The sequence below is a fragment of the Mytilus californianus genome, unplaced genomic scaffold, assembly GCF_021869535.1.
Source record: "Mytilus californianus isolate M0D057914Y unplaced genomic scaffold, xbMytCali1.0.p SCAF_13, whole genome shotgun sequence".
NCBI lineage: Eukaryota > Metazoa > Mollusca > Bivalvia > Mytilida > Mytilidae > Mytilus > Mytilus californianus.
Genome location: NW_026262615.1, coordinates 8,380,655 through 8,393,286, shown reverse-complemented (window position 1 = coordinate 8,393,286; position 12,632 = coordinate 8,380,655). Strand labels below are relative to the sequence as shown.

General features: G+C 34.1%; 1 protein-coding gene across 5 annotated transcripts in view; it reads right to left on the bottom strand.

Moving 5' to 3' along the window:
* The window catches only part of LOC127723104 (uncharacterized), a 268,798-nt gene that overhangs the window by 22,778 nt on the left and 233,388 nt on the right, over positions 1 to 12,632 (bottom strand). The gene's annotated exons all lie outside the window — the stretch shown is intronic.

Here is a 12,632-nt window from a genome sequence, read left to right as displayed (position 1 = left end):
TCGAGGCCGGTCTCATGGGAACGATATGAATATCAAAATGTAAAAATAAAAGGAGACAAAGTACTGTAAATTCAGAAATTATTGCGTGCATTTATTACTGCGATTTTTGAAGAATGGACAAAAATGCGAGATTAATTATTGCGATTTCAAGAAAATCTGCATAAAGACATATGTACAAGATATCAGAATGCGAGTTCTTATTATTGCGATCCTCACCAAATCGCATTATTCGCAATAATAAAAACCTCGCAATAATTTCTGAATTTACAGTAGTTAGAAAGCTTGTTCTTGTAAAGAAAAGCTCTAAGGCATGTGACATGATTGATTATATGAAACAATTACTTGAGAATTTTCCGTCCCACCAATTTAGAGCTTACTGGCAGTCAAAACAAATGAAAACTTTGATTAACAATTTACTAGTCACGTATTGTGTTGCAATCCATGATTTCTCTGAAAACTATAAATGCACAGAACAGTGTGAAATCAAGTCTTCTTTTTTCCCAAAAACAAGAAGTTTCTATTCATGTGACAATTTTACATAGACACGCGATTTTGCAGTATGACGGAATAGATAGAATAAAAATGATCCAAACATTATTACAGAATATTTTCTTTTAATCAGTCCGGACCAGAAGCATGATCACCATTTAACACATGAGATTCGGAAGTTAATTCGTGATTACTTTATATCGATATCATGCGATGTGTCTGTCATGCACGAGTTTACCGACGGGTGTAGTGCCCAGTACAAAAGTCGTCACTGCATATGCAATATCAGTTATGGATGTTCCGATTTAGGATATGACAAAATTATTAGGAATTTTTTTGAAACTTCACATGCTCGTGGACCTCAAGTTGAGGTCCACGAGCATGTGACAAGATGCAGCCGGTGGGTTTATCAAAAAGCAAGCCGTCTTGTCTATCATCCGTGGGCAGCGTGTGATACAAAGTGCACGAGATTATTATGACTTTCCATCAGAAAATCTTTGCAAAACTGCTGAGGATTCGAAATGTTCACTTAGTATTTTTCGATATATAATACGATAAAAAGAAACCGTGATCGATATTTCAAACCCGTAAAAAAACCAGAAAAATTCACCAGTTATGTTCTTCGAAATCAGCAACAGTAGAAATTAGAAAGCTGTCCTGCTACACATGTGAAAATTGTTGAAACACAGATTACAATTATTGCTTGAATGTTGATCAAATTGGTAGCTTCTCGATTTTAAAAATGATTAACGAAAACGCTGATCAGGAATCAGAAGATGAAGAAAGCGCCGATAAAATTGAACAATTCTACGACCTTGTTTCGACCGGCACAATTTTTGCCGTTAAAGCAGACGATGTTAATCAGCCTTATTATTTAGAAAAAGCCAACAAACAGACAACTGTTCTACGCAAAGAGTCAACGGACAAATGGGGGATTACCTATCTACCCGGAACAAAAGTAATACATGGATATTATTTTGGCATGGTAAACGACAATCAACTTGAACAAAAATTCATAAAACGTATTCCCGCTATAGTTCCTGCGCTTTCTGTAGTGTATATATGTTCGTAACTTGAACTTTATGACGATGGAACAGTTTATAATGACAATTCCCTCCACAGAAGTATACTGCGCTGCCTTGATGAGTGAACAGTCAAATAAAAGTTTTAAAATATCAGTCAATCAAGTTTGAAATACTTTAAATATATCTGTAATTATTTAAAACAGGGAGTTAAGATCCAATTTGACTTCTTTGTCACTATAATTAATTCAATGCTCCGAATTAAGCCGTGTATTAAACATTTTTAAAACATGAAATGTTAACTAATCACTCCCAAAATCGATATTCAATAAGTTCAATGGATCATATTACGAAACTTATGGTATACAAAAAAATAAGACAATTAACAATAAGCCGCCTCGTCAATTACAAATACACGTAATCTCAAAATATAATAATTCAAGTAGTGAAAAAGAAGAAAAAGAAACAATTTCCTTGCAGACGAACACCGTCTGAACGTCAATTTTATTTATTAGAAAAAAACCTCGTTTAAGTAATTTGAAGACGTTACGTTTTTGAACTCAGCTTTGTGCACGCCGTCTATGTCTTGGTACTTATGGTTACACGATACCGAATGACGTTACGCCACGAGTTATCCTTCCTGATGTTGTCGACATCCTTGAAATTGACGGCAAACATAAAACCTGATGTTTTATAATGACTAGAACGAATTAAAAAACAATTTCCCTTAGTCTGGTATAAAAAAGCTGAAAGATAAATAATCCTTTATTTCAAATTAGAAGATATATATGATTATGTATTAAAAATACCTTCCTTTTAGCGTCGCCTTCTATACGTATCATATTCAATCACAAAACTATAACCATACATAAATGAAAGAACAAAAATGTGAAAAAAAGAAAAAAATCACACTTATGTGATAATTATCCTTATAATTTATTAAATATATTTAATAGCAACTTTGCATAGATGCAGAGTGCCGTGAGATTTGATGCAATACGTTATTTGACATTGATTGCTTCGTCGTCTTCCTCGCATTCTTCTTCTCATTCTTTACATTTAAATATATACTTTTTAAATGTTCTGTTTCTATTGACAAGTAAGCATTTGTAAGATTTATCTATCTGTGTTCTTATGCATAACAGCTGAGCTTTTTATTCTGGGTTGGGTTATTTTTGTAATAAATTCTTATTAATGATGCACCCCGTTTCCCGAATGAAATTTTGTTTTGAAAGTAGAAATTCAAATTATTGAAACGCATGATAATGTGTGAAATAATGGGGAATTGTACAACAATTAATGAAATAAAAAAGAAGCCATTTCGTTTTTAAATAGTCACCGAAAAACGTCGCTAGCAAAATAGAAAAGGAAATTTATTTGGAAAAGAATACCGATAGTATATAGCGAAAAAAGCAACGTACAAGCAGACGTATAATCTCAGACAGAAAATGGTTTGTTGGCATGGAATGAAAAAGAAGAGTAGTTGAACTTGGTTATTTGGCTGAGCAACTTTCCCTATGTTACACGTGTAAACATTCTTTGAAATGTATTGGACTGTACAGAAGAAATCTGATATTCGGTTTCGGAACCTCGTTTAAAATAAACTAATTGTAATATTGTAAGCACAGTCTAAACAGGACAGATACATCGGAATAAGGAGAAAGTTAACAAAGGCTTAAACATATGGGATGTCAACACTAAATGTTCATTCGTTTTGGACGAAATAAAATTAAATTATTTAGATCTGGTTACATTTTTTATTTCAATTCATTCTGAAATAAATTATTTTCTCAAAATTTACAATCAAACGATTAAATGGATGATCGGTGCTTCGATGACGGTAAATCCAGAAAAGCGCTCCGAACGTAAAAAAAAAGTTAAAGAAATTTTCATTAACATATTTTATTCAAACGGCAAAAACAAACTGATTAAAAAACAGACTTCCAATGACCTTCTCGTGTTGTACATATTGTATCTGTCAATAGCCATCATAACTCAAAGGAAAATTGTTTGTTCTTTGATTATTTTTTTTATAAATATCGTTAATAGAGAAATGCAGACTTTAGAGCTAATGCAATGCAATTTCCGATATAATCAATATTTCCAAGGGGCATATCTCTTTTCAAAATATTTGATCGGCACTGATTTTCAAACTTTTCAGCGACAATGCTCATATAAACCTAAAAGTTTTATAAACATCTGGCAAGAACTGTACACGTGAGAGAGCTAACAAGACCGGACAGACAAACAGACGGACGGAAGGATTGACGCCCGATATTTGTTTGTCCCCCACAACGCGTCGCGCGGGGGACAAAAATCCAACGAGATCTTAAAATCATTTCGATTTTAGATTCATATTAATTTGCACATGGATCGGGGATGGGTCTGCTTTTGGTGTTTTGAGTTGGACATGATTTGCAGGTACAGCTGATAAAAAACGCACCTTTTCACAAAGCAGGGAGACAAAACGACTCACAACTTAATACAAAAATACACACAGAAAGACGAGTTCGTAAACCAATGAAAAATCAGGATGCAAGACAGGTGAAAGAGGGAATAAAATATAATGAATAAGGTTGCTCTGATATCTTAGAACTTTATTTAACACTCGTGACAGTTTACACTGTAACAAATGACAGACAAATAGTACAAACAAAAAGTAAAATAATAAAAATACCGAACTCGAAGGAAAATTCCTTCTCAAATGGTAAAAATTCAAAGCATAAACAGATCACACGAATGGAAAACAACTGTCATATTTAACTTGGTACAGACATTTCCTTATGTATGAAATAATAATAAAACCTGGTTTGATAGCTAGCTGATCTACAACTTGTATGGCAGTCGCATAAAATTCCATGATATTGACAACAATGTGTGAGCAAGACAAACAGACGTTCTAGGTAAAAATGTCAAAAATAGGGGCACAGTCAACATTGTGTTATAATCTTAATCACTATAAACACAAACAACTATGTCAACAAAGGAAAACAAAGAAAAACAAAATGGCATATAAACACTCTATAGACAAAGCACATAGGCAAAACTGAAAGCCAAGAATACAAAAAAAGGACCATAACACAATTACACAATGCGGGATGTAATGATGAGCCATGTCAAAAGAATATTAACGAAAATTGAATACACAGTAAAGGTTAATATTTATAAAAAAATTAAAAGAACACTATACCACGTAATTAAGATGATAAACAACGTCAATACCTAGAATCTATTATTCAAGACTAACCTGTATGATTGGTGAAGTTGATTCGGAATATTTATCAACAAGGTATCTTCCGATGAACTCTTTTAGTAAAAGGACGAGACGTTCTTTGACATGATCCTGGTTCATCAACTTTCTGCTCAGACACACGTGACGTTTTATAAAGTAAAACAATATATTACAATGGTGAACAAGATAGAAAAGAATAAAAATAACGTAAATAATCAATGAGAAATGTAAAAGTATATCATGTGGTCTAATTGAGTTAACATATTCTGTACTTTATTGAACCACAGTAGTTTATACATGAAACTGATTTTATAGTCTTTTATTCAGATGTTGTGCAGTTACACCACTGTCTAAGGTTACGGGAGGATTGAGCGCTCGCTAACATGTTTAGCCCTGCCACATTCTGTATGTGCATGTCCCAAATCATGAACAATTCAGTGATTTTCGTTAAATGTCATATTGTGACATTTTACAGCTTTCTTGACGGTATAGGTTTTGCACATTGTTGAAGGCCATTTGGTCTCCGATAATTGCTTACATCTACATTATTTGATCCCTGGTGGGTAGTTGTCTCATCAGCAAAATCCGTTCGTCTTATTCTCATGATAATGTTAAAAAAACAATAAAAAAGGAACCAAACTCACGAATGACATTCAACTCTCCTCGCTGAAATTCATACATTAAGTTGACTCTCTAATCGTAAACAAAAACATAATATCGCCTTTATGAATATCTATATCGGACACCAAAATGACAGGAATAACGCTAAATGGAAAAAAAACTTTCAGTTATTAGAGATCCCAGCCCATTTTCCGTATGCTACATTTTTATTGTATTGCATTGCAGCCTTCATTTCTTATCAACTTTGTTTTATACTTATATTTTGATTTGCCACTTATTCGTGTTACTTTTCTTTGATTCCTCTAAAAATTATTTCAGCTCTTTTTAAATGTTCTACACGTAAAATTCCTAAATCAGTATCGACACAAAGGGTGTTCGTGCACCCTTACTCCCCCTCCTGAATTTCAAATGGTTGTCCTCTTATGAGGGCATGATTACACACATTGCAACTTTTTTGACTCGCTACGCTCAGCAATCTTACTTCACTGTTATAAACATTTAAAAATCTTGGATCCACCCTGACAGTGGCAAGTAAAATGCATATTCAGAGCGAGAACATGTTAGTTTGAAATGAATAAGACAAGATAAAAGTCTATCAGTGTAAAAATTGGCTAGTTTATAACTTTTTATAAACAATACACCTTATCGCTATTTAGTCCAATCCGGAAATAAAAGTCACTTAGACAACTTCCTGTTTGGGTCAAGAAAGGATATGGTATATCAATTCATGACACAAAATTACTATGCATACATAAAGCCCCAAGATCACAGGAACAGTGCTTATTTGCTATTTTTTGTCAAAGTCGTATAAATGCGTTGAACATGGAGCAAACACCATACCTCTCAAGTTGAAGACGGCCCACAACACCGGTTTGAACGGAATTATTTACTAAATGTCCATCACGCTACACCTGTGTATTGGTGAACATAGCTGTGGGAATTACAAATTATATCTGCCAAATATGTCCGACAATTCCACTGTTTAGTATAAATTTATATTACTTTATTTAACATTCTAGTTGGTATATTCCTGACCGTGTGAATATAGGACCAAGTATAATATACATATAAATGCTACATGACATATGATTCGTTTATTGTTGATTTTAGCTCTCTTGGCTATATCAATCTCGTTGTCATGATTGTTGACGCCTCAAAAGAGGTCGAGTGTTTGATCCCCGACCGGGTCAAACCGATGACATGAAAATTGGTTTATGGTACTTCTCCGCTAACCACATGATATATTGAAGTAAGAGTAATTGAAGACTGGAAGTAATAATGATTATTAATAGTGGTAAAACCGTTTACTTTGTAGACAAACATGCTAGCCAGTATGTCGAACCACAACGTAACTTTACTTCTTTTGGTTGTAAAGTATTTGTTGATTAAAAGTCATTATTTGTTTTTTAGTTGAGTATGAAGGAATGGAAGGGTCTCAATATTTTATTTATCTTTCAGATAATGAGCTTCTATAGCTTCAGTGACGAAGTTGGTAAAATGAAACAAAAACAGTACATTTCTAATAATTGTTTAAACGTCTATTGACACGGGCGGCACGTGGATTTACAATGTATGTTCATTGTCTATTGTCTATACACCTTATCGCTATTTATTCCAATCTTGATAAGTTCTGAAATACACAACTTTTTAATCCAGTTGAAGCTATTTGGGCCCTGTTTAAACAATGTAGTATGCATGAATCTTTTCAAGGAGACATGTTTTAACCGTCGTAAACGCTTCAAACAAAGCATTTTTATTACTTTAATTTGTCTTCCAAAACAGTGGATCATAATAAATCAAAATGTCAAAATGTTTGCTTTCTAAACTTTTTCCTCCCTGGGCTCGTTACTGATGACCTATGTTTTTCCGTCTTCAACTTGAGAGGTATGGTGTTTGCTCCATGTTCAACGCATTTATACGACTTTGACAAAAAATAGCAAATAAGCACTGTTCCTTTGATCTTGGGGCTTTATGTATGCATATTAATTTTGTGTCATGAATTGATATACCATATCCTTTCTTTGTTATTGCACGTGGCTAATCTGCACTTAACATAAAGAAATGATAGGTCCATAACTAGACAAATTGCATGGTTACTATGAGAAAATAGATTAGATTGATAATTGAGTAGGATAAATATTTTTAGCAGCATTTCTTAATAGCTGTTTATTTTCAAATAGCCATTTCAATTCAAAATTGGCTTATTAGCCATACTTAAGATCTATATAACGAGAATATTACAAAAAAGTTAAGATCTGGCAAATTGAACCTTTCATGCATTTCTGTTTTATTGAATAAAAATAACATAAACTCGTCAAACTCGGAAAGTTTTAAGACTACAAACTTTTCATACATACGGTGTAATCATATTTCAAAGCCTTACATTTTCCGATTTGGAACTTTCAATAAAGTAAATGTATGAGAGATAAATATAAGTAGTGTTTTTATTTTTGGTAAATCAATGAGCCTATTTTTTAGATTTGTACATTTAAATTCTTGTAATAACGACTAAACCATAATCAACCAAACTTTTTGATAGAATTTCTGATTTAGCATAGTTTTCCTGTTGCCATGAAGGGATCGACCATTTAACTTTACGAGGGGGGGGGGGGGGGGGGGGGGGGGGGGGCATTGAACTTCTGATGTTTTTATTTACACATAAACCACTGATATAGAGTATCATTTCGTAAAATACTAAAAAATACCAGTTTGATTTATTCAGTGGTATTATCATATTGTGCGATTTTGCGAAATGAGGTATAGCAATCATCGAAATCCCTCACACAATGTTAGTAATGTATTTTGATAATAAAAGTCACGTGAAAACAAGTCAAGGTAAACAGGCTACACATAAATATATATATATCCGATCGATCTTTGGACAGGGAAGTTTAAAAGATACAACAAAATGGCGACGCCGGCGGGGGTGAAAGGAGAAAAGGTGAAAGAAGATTTTGATGATTTGCTAACTTGTACAATCTGTTTGGAGACATTCAAAGAACCTAAGTATCTGCCGTGTCTGCATACGTTTTGTAAGTCGTGTATTAATACATATATTGTTTCAACCGTGAAAGAGATTAACCCAAAAGGGTTCAAATGTCCCGTATGTCGCAGATCTGTGCCAATTGGTCAAAATGATGAAAAGTCTGACACTTGGGCCAATAATTTACCCGGGAACCATTTTATCGTATCACGTATAGATAAAAGGGCATCACAGAAACCCGATAAGCTATGTGATACTTGTGACCAGGACAAACCGAAAGCTATTTCCTTCTGTACTGTTTGTAAGGAGGCATACTGTGAATCGTGCAGAAAGGGCCACAAAATTTACAAAATATCGAAAAGTCATAAGATAATACCAATCACAGATATCAATGCAGACACTTCAATGTCCGGTCTACATGCGCATGTTACATGTAAAGAACATCCTGACAAGACGATAGAAGTTTACTGTCAAGGTCATTCAAAACCTTGTTGTACACTTTGTGCCACTGTCCACCACAGAAAATGTGAACAAGTTGTCACTATTGATAAAGCTTTGATTGGGATAAAAGAATCCGTTAAAGCAACAAACCTGATGAAAAAATTAAAAGAAACAACTAAAACATTAGACAAAGTTCTACAGAACCAAAAAACCAATAAAGAAAACTTTGAAAAAGGTATAGAAACCGTTCTAGAAGAAATCACAAACTTGCGAGAAAACGTTTGTAAATATTTAAATGAACTCGAGCAAAAACTTCGGGACGAGGCCAACAGTAGCAGAAAAGAAAAGGTTATTAATCTTGATGACGAAACAACAGATTTGTCCAGCCTAAAGAATACAGTTGAGAACTGGAAGAATATACTCGAAGCTTGACTATCTCAAGGATCAGAAATACAATGTCTGGTCAAGATGGACGAGATTCTAAACAATCTTCCTCAAACTGAAAATGACATTTGTAAACTTCTACATGAAATGAAAACTATATCGATTAAGTTTGAACCTAAAGATTTTATTTCAGACATCGTATCTCTCGGCAGATTGATTTTTAATGAGCACCAGCCTTCTATTCCTGGAATGAAGATAGCAAATCACCATACAGGAAAAATAAGAAAAGTGTTCACAATCGATGTTACAATAAATGCTGTTAGTGGGACATTCTTGAACAATGATATTATTTTGACCCATTATATTCAAAATAAGATCGTGTACTACGATTACAAAGGACGACAACAAGAACAGTTACTTATTCCTCATTGTGTAACAGACATAGCAAAAGTGAACGATCAAACAGTCGCTGTGTCGTCCAATGAAAAGAAGATTTTGGTTCTTAACGTTAAACCGCTGACTATCTCTAAGACATTAAATATAAACAATCCTGTGTGGGGTATTTCGTTCTGTGAAAACGAATTTGTTACTGCTAATGGTAACAAAATATCTTGGTTAAACGCTGAAAATGGTACAGTAGTTAGAAGTCAACAAACCACTACAGAAATTAAACATGTTTATTGTTACAAGAAAAATGAGTACATCTACTGGGTTAGCGGACATTCTATTAAAAGAGAGAGCAATCAGGGAAATAGCTTTACGTATAGTAATACTCGTTTACAATACCCGTATTTTCAGGACGTTGATAGCGACGGAAACATTTATATCACTGGATATAAATCAAGAAACATTCACCAGTTGACATCTACAGGACAACTCGTACGAATTATTCCCATATCAGATATAGATAATACCATCATGGCTCCTCCATGGGTAATAAGGTTCCAGCCAAACAGTAACAGATTTCTACTAACATTTCGTTGTGATGCTACTAAAGTCCTTGTGTGTGAAATTGTTTAGATTCATTTAGAAGTAGAATAATTAAAAACTGACATGCGAAGGGGACAAAGGTTAGCTGCAGGTAGTATGAGCCCATACCTTGTCAGGATTTCGAATGAATGACATATGATATAGTCAGTACTTAACCTTCCAAAAAAAATTGAATTAGTTTGTAGTGTGATGACAATATTTGACATTGCGTTAAATTTAATCTATTTGTCTAGTGAAGAGAACGTGTAAAGGATAAAACAATATAGTTATTGATAGTTATATTTTGTGTTCATATCAAATGTATTTAAACAAGAATAAATAAAAAAGTATTATGGGATAGAGAAAAGATTCCATTTTTATCAAAATTGGTTATTTTCCCGATGGATAGCCAGATCGGGTTTATTTAAGCTACCAGAATAACAAAAGATGTTTCATTCTAGTTATTAACGGTTTCTATCATTTAAAATAAGGAATATGACAGTTGTTATCCATTCGTGTGATGTGTTTGAGCTTTTGATTTTTCCATTTGATTAGAGACTTTCCGTTTTAAATTTTCCTCGGAGTTCAGTATTTTCGTCATTTAATTTTTTGCGAGATTAATTGTTTTAATGCGCATCTGGTGGAGGGAAATTGGTACCGTTGATTTTACTGAAAGTGAGACCTGGATATACTATGCTGGAGATGGCGGCGGCGTAACTTTTTTCTACGACGTTTTATTTTACAGTTGATAGAAGAACTGAGCTATTCATATGTTTTATACAGATGTCTTGTAGACTAAAGATATCCTTTCTCCTTATCCTCAATTTCATGGTTAAGTGACTGCTCATACAATCGTAAAGGGTGTTACATGTGTAGCAGGACCTGATAACCCTTCCGGAGCACCTGAGATCACCCCCAGTTTTTCGCCAGGTTCGTGTTTTCCAGTCCTTAGTTTTCCATGTCGTGTCTTGTGTGCTTTTGTTTGTATTTTCGTTAATTTTTTGTATTTTGTCATGCCATTGTCAGTTTGTTTTCGACTTTCGATTTTCAATGACCCTTTGGTATCGTTCGCAACTCTTTTCTTATCACGTTTCAGTTATGAGTAATGTTACTATATTTGGCTAGTATGAAAATAAGAAGATGTGGTATGATTGCCAAGAAGAGACCAATTGACACAGAAATTAACAAATATATGTCACAGAACGGCCTTCAACAATGAGCTAAGCGCATACCGCATAGTCAGCTATAAAAGGTCCATTTCTCAGATACTATAACTAACAGTTTAACTTTATTTGGTTTACTAGTATGCAACTATCGTAAGGTATAGCCGACGACGTATCGACTTAGTAGCAAAATATCATTAATGGAAAAAGGGATAGAGTAAGAGACAAACCATGTCTCAAAAAGTACAAATAAATAAACAATGACATCTTGAAACAAGATACTAGTAAAAGAGAGGCGAAAGATACCAGAGGGACATTCAAGTTCATAAGTCAAAAATAAACTGATAACGCCATGGCTAAAAACAAAAGACTAACAACAAACAACAATACACAAAACACAGCATAGTAATATAGATCGTTACAGACAATTCTTCATGTAAAACCAACATGAAAAGCACAAGCACATCAGAGCAAGAGCAACAGGAGACGAAGAGCTATTTTGATAAAAATTTCAATGTGGTACTAGAAAATGTAAAGAGTCGTGACAGCTCTTCCCCCGGCAGTAAGGCTGTTAAATTAAGTGTTGTCAGAAACAATATCCACTTGTTCGCACTCAAGCCTTCTTCCTTCGCAATTCTTCGAAGTCATTTAAAGGTTTTTGTCACTTAGATTTTACCCTGATCACTATGCCCTCGTCGTCTTGATTGTTGGTACGATTACCGTGTCTCCAGCGGTCCTCGTACGTGTGTAAACGGACAATCAATCACTTCCATATGTTTACATCCACGCCAAGATTCATTCAAGAGAATCATCAGGTCGCGAGTGTGATCATTACGTGTCATGGGACCTTCTTTTTCCAATTTCTCCCAAGATTCCATTCTTACTTCGTTTGTATTCACCAAAAAAAGAACCTTGCTACTGAGTCATTATGTCGTCGGTTACTCTTTCGAATCTGTACGTCTGTAAAAATAACCATTGTTGATTTTATCAGTATTCAATTGCCGTTCTGGCAGTATCCCTCTATCGAAATTATGATGTTACAGTGATAGGGCGAATGACTATCATACCTTGGTGCAATATGAAGAATTCATTCAATGCTTCAAATCAAATTCAAGAATTGCAGAATGCTGTGATGGGATTGTTTTGGGGTATTTGTGTGCTTTGAAATGGTAATAAAATGCTTCAAACATTTGAATTCTTATTCTTTGCTTTTGGAATATAAAAAGTTATTTTGAATTACGGTATCTGTTCAAAAAACAATATCCCTTCAGGTTTCCTGATGTATTACAATAAACTGCTTCGCTGAGCGCAGCTAGATACGCCCGCAG